The 18975-nt window shown below is 34.6% G+C and overlaps 1 protein-coding gene and 1 long non-coding RNA gene across 7 annotated transcripts in view; one reads left to right on the top strand and one right to left on the bottom strand.

The window, feature by feature from the left end:
* The window catches only part of LOC105467216 (attractin like 1), an 882222-nt gene that overhangs the window by 571240 nt on the left and 292007 nt on the right, over window positions 1–18975 (top strand). The window lies entirely within an intron of this gene.
* Window positions 8632–18975, bottom strand: part of LOC139356180 (uncharacterized) — a 131149-nt gene continuing 120805 nt past the window's right edge. The window contains exons 3-4 of the long non-coding RNA XR_011607622.1: window positions 14582–14698; window positions 8632–8763 (exon numbers count right to left, since the gene is read on the bottom strand). This is a non-coding gene — a long non-coding RNA (uncharacterized lncRNA). The remainder of the gene's footprint in view (window positions 8764–14581; window positions 14699–18975) is intronic.

Here is an 18975-nt window from a genome sequence, read left to right as displayed (position 1 = left end):
TTTGGTAGAATGCTTAGTTGGCAGTAACATCTGATTCATGAATTTATATGATAACTCTCATAATAGAATTTCAAAATACATTTTAAAAATTACTTTTTAATGATAGAAGATAAATTTCACCTATCTGATCATTCCAAAGGCAGCATTATTAATTTGATGGCAAATTGACTTTCATATATTATAAAAAATGATGCTCCAAATAGAAAAGTTTTACTTAAAGTCATAATAATTTTGCCATTGATCTTATACAAACTTCAAAATTCATATGTTCAAAGTATTTAAGGGAAAAAGGAAATAGTTGATATATCCTTGACATCTGCTACTAAAAATTAGATTACTTTATATTAGCATCTAAAGTAAATAATGTTAAACATGAAAACTATCAAGTAAAGAAATATCTACTGTTATCTCTTCTGAAGAGTTATTCAAATTTTAATTGTAATGTAAATTAAAATTTAGTGTAATTTTAAAATCTGATTGTCTCTTTGTAACTGGTTAGTATATGCCAAGGCCTGTGTTAAGTACTCAATATACATTGTATTATTTAATTTATGCAATACTATGAATTATTATTATTTCCACTTATCCAGTGAGTAAACTGAGGTTCAAAGAACTTAGATAACTTGATATGCTCACAGGCTAGTAACTAGGCAAAACACGATTCAAATCTGGTTTTCTCTAACTTGAAAGCCCATGCACTAAACCCTTACTATGTATATTATAATCTAAGCCATTTGCAACTTTTTTACTATACTTTAAGTGTAATATTTGTGCATACATAATCAAATAGGCTATATCTGTTTATATATTATAAATTCCTTAAAAGAATATGTGGTACCTGTTATTATGCCTAGAACAGCTATAGGAATTATGATTTACAAGCATATATAATATGCTATCTACCTTTCATTCTACTTGGAAAAGGATGACATATATGAATAAAATAGTGAGTGATATAATTCAAATTGTATGATATACTTTATCATATAATAGTATAATATACAAAAAGTGTGTGTTAGAGGCCGCAAATCCTATAGGAGTTTTGTTAAAAATGAGTTCAATGTAGGCATATGTCATCAAGTAGAGCTTCTTGGGGGAGATGAGGACTAAACATGGATAGATGCCAAATAATCACATTGGCTTATGTACACACAAACTGGACCTGCTGAGATCCATCTGCTTTAGGAGTAAGGTTCCTCTAAAGCTGAATAGCTCCATGAGTTTTCTGGTTCTGAAAATACCACAGTGTTATTTTCAGGCACAGTGGCCTCTGTGAATCTGTATGCCCTATGATTGCTTTATATTTCTCTGATGTAGCCAAAGAAGTTTACTTGGAATTCTAGCACCTGCCTTGGCTCACTGGCAAATCCCACTGTTTGACCCATACCGTTTTCCCACAGCTCCCACTTTCCCTGAGTTTCATCCTGGGTGGTCTGTCCCACCATGCTCTCACCTAAATCCAGTCTTCCTACAATAGCATCCTTCCCTGATTCCTGTTCTCATTGAGACTACCTTCCTGGTCCCTTTGCCAGTGTTCTCCACTGAAGAGATGTTCCACACAGCTTCTGTGGCTGGCTTTTCCAGAACTTACTAACTCCCTGTACCAATGTGTAGGAAGCCTCACAGTCAGTATTATGCTGTGTTCTCCATGGCTGAGTCAGATATTCAGAACTTGTGTTTTAAAAGCAGTAACAGCTTCACCATAGCAAAAGCATAGCAAAGAAAGGCAGTAAATCGTGACACCATTATGAATCCCAAATGTATTCTTTCTTGCTGTGCTATTAGATATGAGCAATAATAGTTTATGAGGATATATGTAGGCTTTTGATAATTTCTATTTTTAATTTGCTATGAATAATATATATGTGAAAAGAAAATATTTGTGTTCAAGATAATGAGTCAGTATTTTGCTTATTAAATATATGTCATCACTGTGTATAGATAAGCATACCACTTTGAAACAATTGAATGTTTTGCAATAAAATAAAATTCAGATATAAAATAGTTATACATTTTTCAAGTTAGTCTATTTTTATCAAGGTTTATAATCACTTTCCAGTACACGAAAATTATCATATAAATACTTTAATAGAAGACTCTGCTCTTTTCACATTTTAAAGTTTAATTTTTAGATATAGAAAAACTTCAGTATTTTTTTTCTTATTTTCACTCCTAGAATTAGAATCCAAATCATTTGTAGGTATTTCTTTTAATGCTTACTTTTAAATTTACCTAACTGTAATTTTATCCAGCGGTGAAAATCTACAGGATCAGGGTCACCTTGCCCTATGTCAAGCTATTCCACTTCTTAACTGTTTCTGTACTTAAAAATCTATCATTTGATATTAAATTCTGAGTTTGTGTTTATTTAATTTTAAAGCCACAGATAAAATGGTTCAACATAGGAACATTATTCTAGAAATGTTGTTACTACCTGGTCATTTGGCCACTGAAACTGAAGACCAGATGGGAAAACATCTAACGGTTTCTCATTAATCCAGAGAATGTAGTTCAATAGAAGAGGCAATATGTTTGTTGTTGTGGCCAGCATTAAAATAAAAGTAATCAAGAAGGTAAAGACTACTGATGTAGGTTGGGAGACAGGAGTTGGGGAGAGGACTTTAGGCACTATTTTTAATAGAAATATATAACAGAGTCATTGATTATTAAACTATGAAGATATTTAAAGATTACTAATACAAAGATCACTCCTCACTTTCCTAGAAAAAACTAAGGCAAAAAGAAAGTAAGTGACTTAACCCTATATAATCCAAAAAATTAATAATTAGCCAAGACTAGGATGTCATCTCATGACTTTCAGCCAGTACTCTTTTGGCCTTTGAAAGAATGCAAACCTACGTAAGTATTTATATGCACCAATATTTGGGAAAAATACGTAAGGAGGAAGAGGAGAGGGAGGAAGAGGCAGATGACGAGGAGGAGGAAGAAGAAATCCATGAAAAAGCTACTGAGAATCAGTGAAAACTTCTAATAAAAAATGGACACCAATTTAAATCTATTGCTATCTGGAAATTTTCTTTCTTCACCGCATATATTTAAGAATTACTAAATAAATGTTAGAAATCAAACAAAAACACAACTCGTGACCGCCCTTAAGTCATAGTTTGACCACTGTTGCTCATCCAGAGCAACCTGTACAGAGTCATACCTAGAAAGATTCAACCGAATAAGGCAGACTTTGGACCAAAGCAGCCCCACCCTGTGACTAGGACTCGATTTCAATAAGTTGTGCTTCCTGTATATTTTTGTTCAGAAAGTGGTACCTGGTCCTTACTGTCAGACTCATTAAATCTTAAGGATTCTTAAATGGGTTGTAACTTTGAGGCATCTTCTGTTTTGCAGTTTTGGTTTTGTTTATTTCCTTAGGTTTCGGGGTGAAAAGTTGGTGACAATAACATTGGTATGGTAATTTGATTGTGATAAATATAAATAAAGTTAAATGTTCTAAGACATAGTGAAATTCAGAGGACACCTATAAGAAAGTGGAAAGATAGCTGTAAAAAGTTGCGCTCACAAAAATATGGATTCTTAAGCCTCATCTTCAGAAATTCTGATGTAGGAATATACAATTTTAAAAGAAACTTCCAGAGTATTTTAAAGGTCATCCAAGGTTTGAAAAACACTGACTTATACTGTCTAAATACCAGCTATTATGAATAACTGATAAAGTTTATATTCAATTCATTGTATATCATGTTTTGAGTAGTTTGTTGTTGCTTTTATGTGTTTGTTTATGCTTTTACTCTGTGTTTGGATTATTCATAGCTTCCTTGACTCCCATTACCCTAGTTTATTGAGAGTTGGCTCGGTTGCTTTGGAAAGCTATATTTCTGCAATTCTACAACTCCATACTTTTATAATTAAAATAGAGTTCAGACTTATTATTTGGAACTACCTTCAGGGGTAATTGGCAAAACACATAAAGAAATTAGCCTCACTGCTATAGCTATGCCTCATATTTTTCCCCAGAATGATATCTAGATCTGAGCCATCCAATATGACAGCCACTAGCAACATATGGCTATTTAAAGTTAGTTAAAATTAAATACAATTTAAAATCTAGTTTCCCAGTCATACCAGCGTCATATCAAATCCTCAGTAGGCACAGTAAATACTTGGTATTTAACCTCTCGATATTAAACAGCATAAATGTAAAGCAAAAAGTTCTATTGGACAGCACTCATCTAGAATGATCACCTACCCTATTCACAAGACTAGTCTGTAGAACTTTTAATTATTTTAATTATTTGCAATACTCACATCCACTTTTAAAGGGTAAAAGAATTTGCCAACACTAAAGATAGTCAAATAATTTTTCCTTAGGATCTAAGGGAAAGTACAGTGCTTGTATTTTGACCATTATCTCAAATACATGCAGTTTAGGGACTATGGATGACTATAGATGAATAGCACAGCTTTTATATGAATATGTACATTTTGGTAGTGTGCTAGGTATATTCTGCATGCCCCTCCAGGTCCACTCTTCACCCCTGTCTACCCTGCTTTCTGCCCCAGAAGCTGACTGTAGTGACTGTGCCAATAGACTTCCTTGTACTTTTTCTTCCAGTAGGTTTGGTATAGAGTATGAGATCAGGATATTATGTCTCCAACTCCCTTCTTAGCAAGGTCTCAAAGGCTGACTGTGCTGCACAACCCAAGGTATATCAGTTACCTATTGTGGTGTAATGAACCATCTCAAAATTTAGTGGCTTTAAACAATAATGTATTCGTTCTCACAATTTGATGGGTTTTCTGCATTAATAAATAATCTGAGAAGTTCCTCTTTTCCGTGTTGTGTTGGCTTATGCGATTACATTGAACTGGGAGGTCAGCTGAAGTCAGAACCTGTCTGGCATCTCAGTTGGAGTAGCTAGAAGAGCTCAGGGTGGCTGATCTTTTCTCTATATATTATTATAGTTGAATAACACTACATCATTGCTCAGGGGTTCAAGAAGAGGAAAGTACAAGTTTCTAGACCTCTGAAAGTCTAGGCCTGGAACTGATCCAGCATTACATCCACAACATTACATCCACTGCATCTTCTTTTTTTTTTTTTTTTTTCTTTGAGACAGGGTCTTGCTCTGTCACCCAGGCTGGAGTGCAGTGGTGTGATCAAAACTCAGTGCAGCCTCAAACTACTGGGGGCTCAAGTTATCCTCCTACCTTAACCTCCCCAGTAGCTGGGACTACAGGTGTGTGCTACCATGACCAGCTAATTTTTTAAATTTTTTTTTTTTTTTTTTTTTTTTTTTTTGTAGAGGCGAGGTCTCACTATGTTGCGGGCTTGTCTCGAACCCCTGGGCTCAAGCAATCAACCTGCCTCTGCCTCCGAAAGTGCTGGGATTACAGGTGTGAGCCACCACACCTGGACCATCCACTGCATTTTATTAGCCAAAGCAAGTCATGAATCAACTTAGTTTCAAAGGATGGAGATGAGACTTGATGGGAGAAGTAGCATGTACCTACAAATACAGGAGGGATTGCTGGTAGCCATATCCACCATTCAAAGTCACGGATTCTGTCTAGGGACCTTTGTACGTGACTCTCTTGCTTTTGATTTCTTGGTAACCACTTGTTCCCATTACCCCTCCAAGCTTAGGGGTGGTGTGACTCCCCAGTTCTTACGAATCCCTACACTGAATTATACCTTGTGAATTTCCTGTGCCTGTCTACCCCAATGGTCAATAGTCCTTTCGTTAACTTCAAAATACCTGAATGGAGAATTATTTTCCTGCTTGATCTTATTTCATCTATTCTCAAAAATTAGTTATATTGCTTTATATTACTACCTTATGCCTGAAATTTTCCATAATATTCTATTAATTTTTTTTAGCAACCATAAAGCATTTAAAAGTTTTCTTTACCCAGTTAGCTTTACATTTAGTCTTTATGATTTCTTACATTAGGATTTAATCTTGATGGAGAATGGAGAATGAATATTAAATTTAACTAACATATCTGTAAACCATTATTTCAAAATGAAATCTTCTGATTTTGGTAGCATCTGCAACCTCCAGTGACCAGAATAACAATCTCTAATTGTATGACTCAGTTCTGTGTTCAGTTTCAATGTCAGTAGTATTTTAAAATGTCCATTTTTTTCTAGGATTACATAAATCTTTTACATTTGTGTCTTAAACAGTTCACCAGGCATTTAACTTTAACCTTTTTATATCATTTATGTTCAATAGAATTCACTACTTTTGCTACTCTCATCAATGCTTCTCTTCTGACTTATTAATAAATTAATGAGCTTGTTTTAACAATTGAGATTTAAACCAGATGGTCATATGATTGCTCAGTCTTTTCAGGATTGAGGATTTTAAAAACTAAATTTCATTATTCCCCTCAGACATACTGATTTATTGATATTAAATTATTTTAAGGTTTATAGAACTAGATCCAGAAAAAAATGCTTCCTGTGCTAGAAGGAAGAGGGCTTTCCACCTTTAATTTACCTAAAATGGGTTTCCAAATGATTATTTGTAAATATCTGATACCATGTTGTTTTATTTTATAATTTGTTTTTGATTCTGCTTAAAGAAATAAAAGGCTTTAGCAAATTTAAAGTGGCCTACTACCCCGAGACTTAAGAAAATATTTATACTAAACAAATTTAATATGTCATATCATTGAAAATATGAATTTTTACTTTTTTACTTATTTTTCTGACAGAACATGATAGCTGTCTGAAGGATATGTAATATTTATAAATGGGAATATAGCAGATGCAACCCATTAATATGATACACCCTAGAGTTAGAGTGTATCTGATATAGAAATACTAGATTTCTAATATTGAGATCACATTACTGTGATATTTCATTGCAGCTATCATAAATTTTTATGACTTATCATAAGGTAAATGCCAACTTTGCAAAATTTATCTTTTTTTCTTTGCAACTGACATTTTATGTTCAGGTTCATTGTGCTTCTGATATATTCCCATCATTTCCTTTCCTGGGAGAATCCCTTTCTTGTGAACTACAGTGACTTTTTTATTGACGTACTGCAAGTGCAGAAGCTTTGCAACAGAGCATTACTTTGTAACAGTAGACCAGGTACATTCTGCCAAGCAATAAATCATGTATATATTCACTGGAGCACCAAAATATTTTGGTGATATACCAGGTAAAATTGGTATTCTAGTAGGGAGATTTTGATTAAATGCCCTTTCTTCTACAACTTTGATAAAATTTCAGGTGTTTAATTCCCATATATGATGGTGTTTGTGAACTTCAATATACATTGTTAGGTTTTTCACCTGAATTCCCAGCCGAATGTGAAAACTCAGAACAAGAAAAGGTGTTATTACTTAGAGGTGTTTTTAACAGCTCTCCAATTTCATAACTTGTCATCTCCCTTTTCTTTGATTTAGAAATGTGTTATACTCCTGGAACTTTTCACATTCGAGACATGTAAAAAATTGAATACTTTGAGAGGGATTATTCTAGCATAGTGGTTAAGAGCTCAGACTCTGGAGCCAGAGAACTGGGTTTTATATTTCATCTCTGTTTCTTACTTGCTTTTAACACTGTACATGTTGTCTCAATGCCTCAATTTCTTCATCTTTAAAATGGAAATAATATCCATATACATAGAGGTAATCATACTTCATAAAGTTATAGTGAGGATTAAGAGTTAATATATGTAAAGTGCTTAAAAAAATGACTGTCATATAATACATTCGATGTGTTTGCTATCATTATTGCTGTTGAAAGAAAATGAAAGCACATTTGCTCATTTAATTAGTTCCAATCATTGTTATTAATGTATTTCATTTAATTTTTCCTGCAGTGAAAAAGAATGCAATGGATCCTTTTGCCATTATTTGATATTTTAAGTTGCATTTTTAAGTTTATATATAACATATTCTACAATACTTCATAATATATGATATATTGGGACTTTAATAATAACTTTGGTGAGTAATGTCTCTAGTCTTAGAGACTCTAACACTTTCTTAACAAGACAAAGTAAATCACTCTCTTAACTACTAAGCAAGTAGTCTCTTTGCAATCAGCCCATTTTGTGGGTGCCATATACATGTTACTCTTTAAAGCATATAAGGTTGATACTTTACTGTTTCTTATATTGATTAGAGATGAAGACCTTGATTTGACTATAAAATATATTTCTTTAAGAGGGAGAAGGAGAGAGTGCCCTGTGTTTCAATAAGGTATGGAACACTTGAGTTCAGGTCAAGGTCACTGCCATTTACTTGCTATGTTGATCTCTTACCTTTGTGACTCACAGTTTCTTTGTCAGCTAATTCTGTGATTAGTATAAAAATCAAATATGAGAAATAATGATTAAACACTTTAGATGCTGAAAATATTACAGAAATAAAAAGCAGTATTATTGAAGCCACTCTACCTTTATCCTACTGAAGAGGTTAAGGATTCAATTGGTTTTGAATATGCATTCTGTGGTCGTGGGGTTGGAGTACTGCAGAACATGCTGATGTACATGCTTAGGGAGAGGGATGATGATTTCTAGCCAAGTCTCAGAAGGACTGTGTGGTCGTGAAACACAGGCTGCATTTGGCAGAAGTGATCCAACCTAGAGGTCAGATCCATGGTGTCCAAAAGATGATTTAGAAGTCTTCTTTTTGTCCAATGCCTTTTGACAAATTTTCTATCAAGTATTTTTCTAAGAACTATTAATAAATGTCAAAATTAACAGATTTCAGTTGTATCTCCTTTTCATCCTTACTCTCCAAGATAGACTCCAGAATACAGCCTAAAGGAAAGAGAAGAAAAGAAAAAGCAATGGATAGAGTAGATGCTTCTAATATAAAAGATTTCCAATAGGCTGAGTGCTATATAAGAAAAAGGAAAAATATTTGATATTTTTAACTAACATTTATTGCGCTACACATTTTGATAGCATTCCAATCATGATTAGATCTGCCTTGTCTTTGAGATTCTTCAACTAGTTGAGGAAAGACATCTATCAAGGAAAGTATCTACATTTCTCCTCAAGCTATCTGAAAGAGTTCTACTGTTTCCCTAATCAGGTTGTTTGGTAAGGACAAAGATGACAGCATGAGTAATAGAATCTGTGGGATAGGTGAGGGCAGCCAGACCACTGCCTTGGCAGGGAACAATTAGGGCAGCCTCCAAAGGAAAGGGATCTTTGAGGCAAGAGATTTAAAGGTTTTTTATGAAGTTTGTTTGTAAGTAATGTACCCTTCTCTTCTTATCCCAAGAAAGCGTCTCTGAACTTCCGTATTTCATTTCAATCTATTTGAGTTGAAGTTGTGGGTATATAGAGTTATTTTTGGATATGATATTATCTTGACACTGCCCATAAGGTGAGAGAAACCAGATGTCCCAATAAATTTTGCATACACATTTATAAAGAAATGAACAAAATACAGGGACACTGCCACTAGATTTTTACATAATATTCACTTTAAATAACATTTTAATTGTAAATATTATTGGTCACAACCTCTAAACAAGTCAATAATTGAAAGAAAAACAAATAACATAATTGTATATACACATTATACTTTTAATGATAAAACCAATTACTACTAGCATTTATATATGCCCAGGCAGGAAATATTCTAAATGCATTTATATGATCTAACCCTGACAGTAACTTGAAACATGGTAGATATTGATAGCCTTACTTTTAATATTAGAAAAAGGAAGCTCAGGGGTTAAGTGACTTGCCCTAGATTAAACAACCTAGGAAGTTGCCGAGCTGGAATTTCAGTTGAGGTTGCCTCCGAAGTCTGTTCTTTTTCCAACTTATTGTATTCCTTTTGAAAGAACAAAACTTATTTTAGGAATTACTCATAGAAGCATCTTCTATTAATTCGATATTTATAGTCTCATAAATTGAAACTTAAATTACAGTGTTTTAGAATATAATGTATAAAAAAGTGGAAAACATTTGGACTGGTGCAAAGAAAATGATTAAGAGGATAAAAATAGCCCAAGGCAATAGTATTAAGTTAGGCAAATGTAAGCTGAACATTGAGAAGTTAAGAATATAGGCTTCTTAGATTTAGATTTTCAAAATAATAACCTTTCTTATTACAGAAAGTGTTTTTTATGTATGATCCTTATTACTACAAAAAGATTAATTATCTGTCATTAATTTCACCAACTTACTAAGTTGTTACATTGGCCAATTTTTGTATTTCTTAAATTACTTTTAATCTTAATGTTTCTATCTCATTTGGGGGAAAAAAGAAAAAAGGCAAAAGAATTTCCTTTCTGAATCTCCATACACATTGAAGTTTTATGTTCATAGTAAACTAATAACTATGTCTTCAGTGTATGACGTTATAGTATTTTTTCCTCCACCCTCACCACATCTTGTTTTAGCAACTTAGTTCATTGTCAAATCCTGCCACATTTCCCTTTATTCCACTCCCATATCCAATCCAGCTCATCTTTTATCATACTGATTTTAGGAATGAATATGGTCCCTTTATTTACTAAAACATGTCCCAGAAGTTTGTGTTGTTTTCTAGTGTTCAGTAAAGCTTGTGGATATTGAAGTATTACCAGGACATTCTGATGGAGATACCCAGCAGGTGTTTGAGATTGTCCCTGGGAGGTCAGAATTTAGGATCCTATTTAAGACAGTAGTTTCAAATCTGAGTGAGATAGTGGCCCTCCTTTAAGGGAAGTAAAAATAAATGTGCAAAAGACATTATTTCATTCTTTTTTATGGCTGTGTAGTATTTTATGGTATATATGTACCACATTTCCTTCATCCAGTCTACCATTGATGGGCAACTGGCCCCATGAGCATCTTGCAAATCCCAGAGTCAGAAGCAACTACAGTAATAGCTGGCATGTAAGGGTTGCTGAACTGCAATATCAGATAGGCATCTGAGTCCCAGTGACAGCAGCATTTTCTAGAAAATAGTGGTACCTCCATTGGTAAAGATGATTGGAATGGTAGGAGAGACCCTTAATATGTACCAGTGATTTTTAAGTCAAGTACAGTTATGTTAAGATCAAGAACTATATGCAACCAAACACTAGGTAATATAAAAGTAAAGCAAATTAATATAACCAATTTCAACATCTGTGACAGTTTATGTTTTCCAGCAATGGCCACAATATCTCCTATCCCATATATTCTTCTGTAGTGTGACTTTGCTACTTCCCCATAAACAGGTAATCTTATTCCCCTCTTTTTGAATGTGGACTAACCAACTCACTTACAACCATTGGGATGCAAAAGAAGTCATCTGTGTTTCTTCCATGGCTAGATCAGAAAATGTGTAGCTTCGTCCTTGGTGTACTGTTCTGTAACACTGTCTCTCTGGAAAATTCCCCCTCAGCGTGCTTCCTCGTGGGAGCTGCCATGTTGTCAGAACCCCAGGCTACATAAAAAGTCTACAAGCCAACACTACACTTAATATATCTAACTGGGCCCAGCCTCCAAGTCATCCCAACTCAGGTGCTAGACTTATGAGTGAAGGTCTTTATGTGCAAAGGAGAAAGCAAAGAGATCTTCGATGACCAGAATAATATATTGCAGCAGAGACAATAATGAAATAATGCTTACCAAATATTCTATGCACACCCTCACATTTTTAGGCCCTTTGCAGTTATTTGAGACCAAGTAATTATCTTGAAGAGTAAGCTATGAGCTTCATGATAAATTTCACTTCCCAACCATAACGGAGAAGATCAGGTATGAATAAACATGACATTTCTGATGTCAGAATTTTAGATAGCCTGGATCTTTAAGTCACTATGTGGAAGAGAAAGCCCTGCCCACCTATGTTAGACATCATGTAGTGTAAGTGAAAAATAGACATTCTTATGGCAAGCCACTGAGATTTTGGAGTTATTTTACTACCTGGCCTATTCTTGAATAATATACTTTCTTCATTTTTTAAAAATTCCATTTTACTTAATCATTGATTTATTACACTTACTGAGCTTCTACTGCATGTCAGCTACATCCTGGGAGTACAAAGATAAGATGTAGTCCCAGTTCTCAAGGAGCTCCGAGTCTAGTGGTGAACTTTTTCTAAGTACTTGACTGTTTATTTGCCCATTTATAGACTTTCTCCGAAAGAGATATTCTTGGAAAATTCAGATTATTTAGCCTGGAATGCAAAGCCTTTCAAATCTGATTTTGCTTGTCATACATGTATTATTTTTCACAAGTTCCAACCACACCACAAATCTCACTTTTCTAAAAAAATGGACTGTATTTCTAGACCACTGTGATTCTTGCATATGCTAGCAACTTTGCATAAAATGACGTAAATTATCTCCGTTCATCAAAATTCAACCCAGCCTTTACAACCCAGTTAAAATACCACCTCTTTATGAAATATGTCATGACTGTATCGCCAAATATGATACATTTCTCTCTAAAACCTTAGTGATAGTTTGTGTTCATTTCTATTTACTCTCTCTCCATTAGACTGTGGGTTCCTTGAGAACACGAACTACTTACTTATTTCTGCTGAACCTACACACAGTTTAGAATGCATTTAAAATCTCATTTTGGGCTGCACATGCTGGCTCATGCCTGTAATTGCAACACTTTAGGAGGCCTAGGTGGGAGGATTGCTTGAAGCCAGGAATTGGAGACCAGCCTGGGCAAGATAGCAAAACCTAATCTATACAAAAACTGAAAAGATTAGCCTATAGTCCTAGCTAGTTGGGAGGCTGGGAGTGGAGGATCTCATGAGCCCAGGAGTTTAAGGTTGCAGTGAGCTATGATTGTGACACTGCACACTCCAGCTCCAGCCTGGGCAACAGAGCAAGACCCTGTCTCTTAAAAAAGAAGAAGAAGGAGTAGAAGAAGAACAAGAAGTAGAAGAGGAAAAAGAGGAGGAAGAGGAAGAAGAAAAGAAGAAGAAGAAGAAAAGTTCATGTTCTGTCATGGTGTATATTATTTATCTGCTTAAGCCAAACAGACATTTTAGGAGCTTCTGTCTTGCCTTATGTTCCTGCTTCTCTAGAAATACATTGTAATGAAGGTCCTTTTAACAGATATTTCTCTAGGCATGCTATCTTCCAAGGTTCAGTGTTCATTTTATTCACTGCAGTTATTTTTATTACAGCAAATAAGAATGGAAAAATGCAGAAGGCCATAGGACTTCTACTCGGGTACTCACTGTGATTACATACCTGGCAAGATGTTTTTAATAATGGTGTAATATTTAATGTTTGCTTACTGTGTGCCAGATAGTCTTTTATATACTTTACATATATTCAATTTAATTCTTATAACAACTTTATTAAATAGGTTATTATTATGCTCATATCTTAAAGATGAAGCATAAAGAAAGGTCAAAAAGCTAGTGAGCTAGAAAACAGTAAGTCAAGATCGCAGGATCCCAGGCTGTCTGTCTCCAGAGCTGTGCTGGCAATGCTCTCAGCAAGAAAGGAAGTTCCAAGCCCTTTGTAGTTGTTCCTAAATAACACGGGGCAAAGTTTTGCAAATCAATCTATCTGGAAAGAAAATCTAATAGTCGTTTCAGTGACTATTAACCAATAGTTAATAATAGTTAATTTTATATATATAGTTAACTATATATATACACACATATATACACATATATAATAGTTAACTATATTATATTATATATTTATATATGTGTGTATATATAATAGTTAACTATATATATAATAATAATATATATAGTTAATAGCCAAAAGTTAACAGTCCATTTAATTATAGTTTCCTAAGGATAATTCTTAATGTTAGACGAAATTTACTCTAGCATATGAAACCATATACAGTGACAATAAGGGAAGGATGTTGTGATGCACAAAACTTTAATCACAAAAACTAAAGAAAGCAAGTTTCTCAGTAATCATGGCAGGAGAAAACACAAAAACTGTTTCAAAGATGTTGTACATTTTACTAGAGATTGACCATAGCTTAACTCATTAAAGAAAACAGTCAATAATACTTCTGGAGAAGTGGATGTTTATTCAGCAATACCTTGGCATAACAGTCTGCAATATATATCTTATATGCAAAATTTAGTAGAATTATATACTCAGTTATCTAAGTAATTCTAATCCACATGCAGCTTCACTTTCCAAATGAGAAAAAACAGCAGATTTGTTGTATATAATCTGGAGTGAGTGACTGAGATCTCTGTCTATATTCGGTATGTCTATCTGTATTATCTACAATTGTATCTGTTTATGTATTTATGATCCAGTAAGTATGAAGTTAAGAACACAGTTCTGAACTTTCTAACATCTAGTGTCCAGTTTATGCTGTGTCAAATGTATTTTTTAAAAAAAGGATGAAGAAAAGGCAAACATAAGTCAGGGGGAAAGGAGCATATAGAGTGGAGGGGGAATGAAAATAAAGAGTAACAGTGGAGAAAGAGGGACAGGAAATGGATAAACAAGCAGAGCAGGATGGCTGATTACTTACAGCATCTGTTGAATGGAGACACTCACAGGGAACATCATGTCAGATATGCTTCAATACGGAACTTATTTCTGAGTTTGTGTTTTTTCTACAACACCCATGACCAACGTCTCAGTTAAAGAAAGAAGAGACAAAAGACAAACAAATGTTTAAGTTTCCTGATACATACCTCTTATTTACAGTACTTCTTCCATTGCTGTACTTGGTTTTATTTCTGGCAGCGTTACTTGCTTATTTCTGAGTACTCAGCATAGTGTCTTACATATAGTACACATTTGGTTAATATCTGTTGAATAAATGCATTTATGAAAGAATGAATAAAAGAAAACAAGTCACTAGAGGGCTGTTGATGTGTATATGTAGTCTCATGGGCTAAAAGCTCTAAATGCAAATATAAAGGGTTCCAGGAATTTCAGGGCTAGTCAATGAAAAAGATACGGCCACAGGTAGAGGTAGCATACATAAGCTTTATTTTGCTAGCACTTTGACAGGTTTGCATACAGAAAAGTCCCTCATAGCATGGAACTGTCCAGAAGTTACTGCATGGGAGCCACCATTCAGTAGGGGAGGATGGCAAGTGATATGGTTTGGCTGTGCCTTCACCCAAATTTCAACTTGAATTGTCTCCCCAGAATTCCCACGTGTTGTGGGAGGGACACAAGGAGTAATTGAATCATGGGAGCTTGTCTTTCCCATGCTAGTCTCATGATAGTGAACAAGTCTCACAAGATCTGATGGGTTTATTTTAGGGGTTTCTGCTTTTGCTTCTTCCTCATTTTTCTTTTGCTGCCGCCATATAAGAAGTGCCTTTTGCTTCCTGCCATGATTCTGAGGCCTCCCCAGCCATGTGGAACTGTGAGTCCAATTAAACCTCTTTTTCTTTCCAGTCTTGGGTATGACTTTATCAGCAACATGAAAACAGACTAATACAGCAAGGAAACTCCCAGAGGAGGGGGAGGATAGGGAGGGGGCTTACCTGTCTAAATGATTTTCCTCAGCAGCACTACATTGAGTCTCTTCATCAGAGAGCTCCAAAGGGCATCAGTGGCTTGACATATTTATAGCCCAGGGCTTATCTATAGCCTGGGGCCAGGAGATATTGGGCACAGTTTCATGGGGTATGCAAAGTAGGCTACTTCTAACTACCTAAATATCTACTTATTTAGTCTATGTTGAAAACATAGTGAAACGAATGAAAATTTGAGTTTGGTGCAGGTTTACTTTTGAACTACCAGGTCTCAGCCTACTGTGAAGAAATAAACAATCTATGGACCAATATACAGGAGCGGTCTTTGACTGATTTATGTAACAATAAATAAGCATGATATAAAAATAATAATTCAACAAAGAGAGGAAGTGAGTTTATTGGCTTTTACCAAGCATTATTTCATATACTAAATTTCTTCAGGCACATCAAGCTAAAACATTACATTAAGAAACAGGTGTACACCACTGTACATGTACAAAAATTAAGGATCATTTCTATGATTTAACTAATATAAGTACAACTGAACAATAAACACCAATCTCTATAGGGTAAGAAATAAACTACGAATCTTTTTATAAAATTGATTATGAAATGAACTCTCCCACTTTTGTTAATATTTTAAAAATTTATGTGGAGTAGTTAAAATGAATTAAACTCTGAAGAAAAGTAAATCATCATTACATTTTCTTTTATTACCACTCTGCTCATTAGGTAAACTCAGTTCTGGCTTCTGTTTTGGGAAACAGTTTGTAACTGTGTTTAATATCATTTGAATACCTATAATCATTCTTATGCACATAGCATAATAATAAGTATTAGCATTAAAGACAAAAGTTTATATTTATCTTATATTATCTGTCTCCTTCCAAAAGGAACTTAAATATTAAGTCAAATGCTGTAAGTGCCTGTAGGTTATTTATATCATTTCTGTCACTAAAGATGTCATATGCATATCATAGATGCCAGCAAGGGAGAACAACCCAAAAGTCCCATCCAGTCACTGCAACTGGCTCAAGTTTAGAAATCTGGTCATATGATACAGTCTGCACAATATGTTCTGACTTGGCTTTCTTGGTCCCGAAACCTATGAACTGATAAAAGAAAGTATCTCCTCACTCCATACCCAATAGACAATGGTAGAAGAGGAATAGGTTAAACAGTGTAAAACCTCCATTCAAAAATGGGAAAAATGGCAGGCACTATTAGGTGCAGTAATTGTGAAAGTGAAGGATCCTGATGCCTGGGAGAAGGTCCTTCCCTTACTATTTCCTAGAGTCCCTGCATGGCATGTACTCTCTGGAAGGTACTTCTTTTCTATTATCCTCTTTGGCCATATCTGAAGTACATGTGGTGGAATATCCCTTACTTGGGGGCTTCATTGAAGGATTTTCTTCCTACTTCCTGCTTAAAGCAAGTTGGTAGCCCAAGTGTAATTTTAAGTCTTGAACAGTACTAGTTTTTGTTTGTTTGGTTGGTTGGTTTTGTTTTAATTACAAGTTTGTTGTTCCTTTTGCAGTACAACCCTCTCTGAAACTCACTGAGTTTCTTATCTGTTTGGTTACAGTGAGTCCTATGTGCCAATTACCCTGCCTGCAGGTTTTTTTTTAGAGATGTAATTCTCAGATCTGCTGTATTGCTTTGCTTTCCCTCCCCATGCTTCACTCTCTAGACTCAGTGAGAGTTACACTGAGACTATCTGACTTCTGTGGAAAGGTTAAACTTTCATTCTGATCTTTACCCTGAGTCATTTTATCCAGTTGAAATGTTTCGGGGTAATAACCCCTAATTTGGTATTTGCCCTGAGACATCATAATGAGTTCAACAATTTTAACAATAGGCATGAAGGCTATACCTTTAATCATATCTTTGGTACTGATTAAATTTTAATGGGCCTCTGTCATTCAAAGTCTTTCTCAGCTACTGTTTAGGGTCTTCAGTAGTTAACTTTTCCAAAATTGCAAGGCCTCAAATTTTTAGACTCTCTGAATTCCATTTCATTTCTCTTTGCAAACTGACATTACTTTTTGATTAAAGGTCTTTCCTTAATACCCTGTTAAAAGTAGTCAACATACTCTACTAATATTCTGTTTTCCACTATCTTCTCCTAGAACTTAAACACATGAGATATGTGATCTGTCTCCCACTTCATCAAAGACAACATTTAACCAAATGTTTTTGTACTGCATAACATAGATTGCTAGCTGTTCAGCTTCCAGTATCAATTTTCTCATAATCTGCCTGCTAAGTCAATGCCACGTAGTTTAGGTTTTTGTAACAGCAGCACTCTACTCCTGATACCAATTTCTGGACTAGTCAAGGTAGACTTTGTTATGCCGTGATGGCAAATTAACCTTGAAATATCAATGGCTTTATATGACAAGGGTTTATATCTCACTTCTAAGGCATATGTAAGACAGATCAGCAAAGGTTCTCTCTTCCATCTAGTTACTCAGAGACCTAGGCTAACAGAAGAGCCACATCTAGATCCTCACTGATCACCAAAGCAGATGTAGAGAGAGTGCATGGAGAGTTGACATCTTCTCTGCTTTGACCCAGAATTAATAGATGTTATTTCCACTCACAGTTTATTGGCAAAATTAGTTACATGGCCCTGCCTAATTTGAAGATGCCTAGTAACTATAGGGGATCATATGAAATATTTGGTGAGCATTGCAGTCTCTTCTGCAGAGAAAACTCTTATTAAAGTATATGCAGTTATGAAAAGTCTATGTAAATTAACGGCTGTATGTATTTGCTAAGGCTATAGTTCCAGAGCTGTTAGGAATCCTGAGCTTTGAAGTCTTGGAAGACTAGATCAGATAAACAAAACTAATTCTTCTTTCAGTGGATTAATAATATATTTATCAAACACATTAAGGAATGATATGGACACAAATTTTAAAATACGTTCACGAAAGAGATGTATTCAAAGCAGTAGCTATATATATATATTAAGTGGACTCTAGAAAACAAATGGTATCCTTGAAGTGTATCCTTGAGCTTTGGAAAGATAATCATGTGAATACCATACTCTTTAACAGGGAGACTCTTGGGACATTTATTAGACTGAATGATGGACTTGTGAGAACACTTGTCTGACCTCGCATAGCAGTTTTTGTGTTTCAGGAGAAATGATTTATACCTATAGTGTATCTGTATTTGAAGTCTAGTGTGGTTCTGCTTTAGTTGGCAGTCTATGAATAATATCCCTTTTTAAATTATCAAAATTTACATTGCATACCTCTTTCCAGACATGTGGAATGGGATTCTGCTATTACTAGGGAATGGATTATGATGAATACATCTTTCTCATATACAAAATAGAAGGATTTAAAATCTAGCTTTGAATGTCAATTAATAGGACTATTAAAAATAGATTTGTTTGGTCCTTCTATGTCATGTGTTAATTAGAGACTAAGTCCTTGAAAAGTTAATAGATCAAAATTAATACAGAGTAAGTATTGAACAAAGTGCTATAGTAATAATGCTGTTCATTGAGTTACCATGTAAGGACTTTTACCTGCATTATCTCATTTATTTCTCATAATAATCCAATGAGGCAGTAAAATTATTAT

This window comes from Macaca nemestrina, chromosome 9, assembly GCF_043159975.1.
Source record: "Macaca nemestrina isolate mMacNem1 chromosome 9, mMacNem.hap1, whole genome shotgun sequence".
NCBI classification, from domain to species: domain Eukaryota; kingdom Metazoa; phylum Chordata; class Mammalia; order Primates; family Cercopithecidae; genus Macaca; species Macaca nemestrina.
The sequence above is the reverse complement of the archived record's forward strand: the minus strand, read 5'-3'. Positions and strand labels throughout refer to the sequence as shown.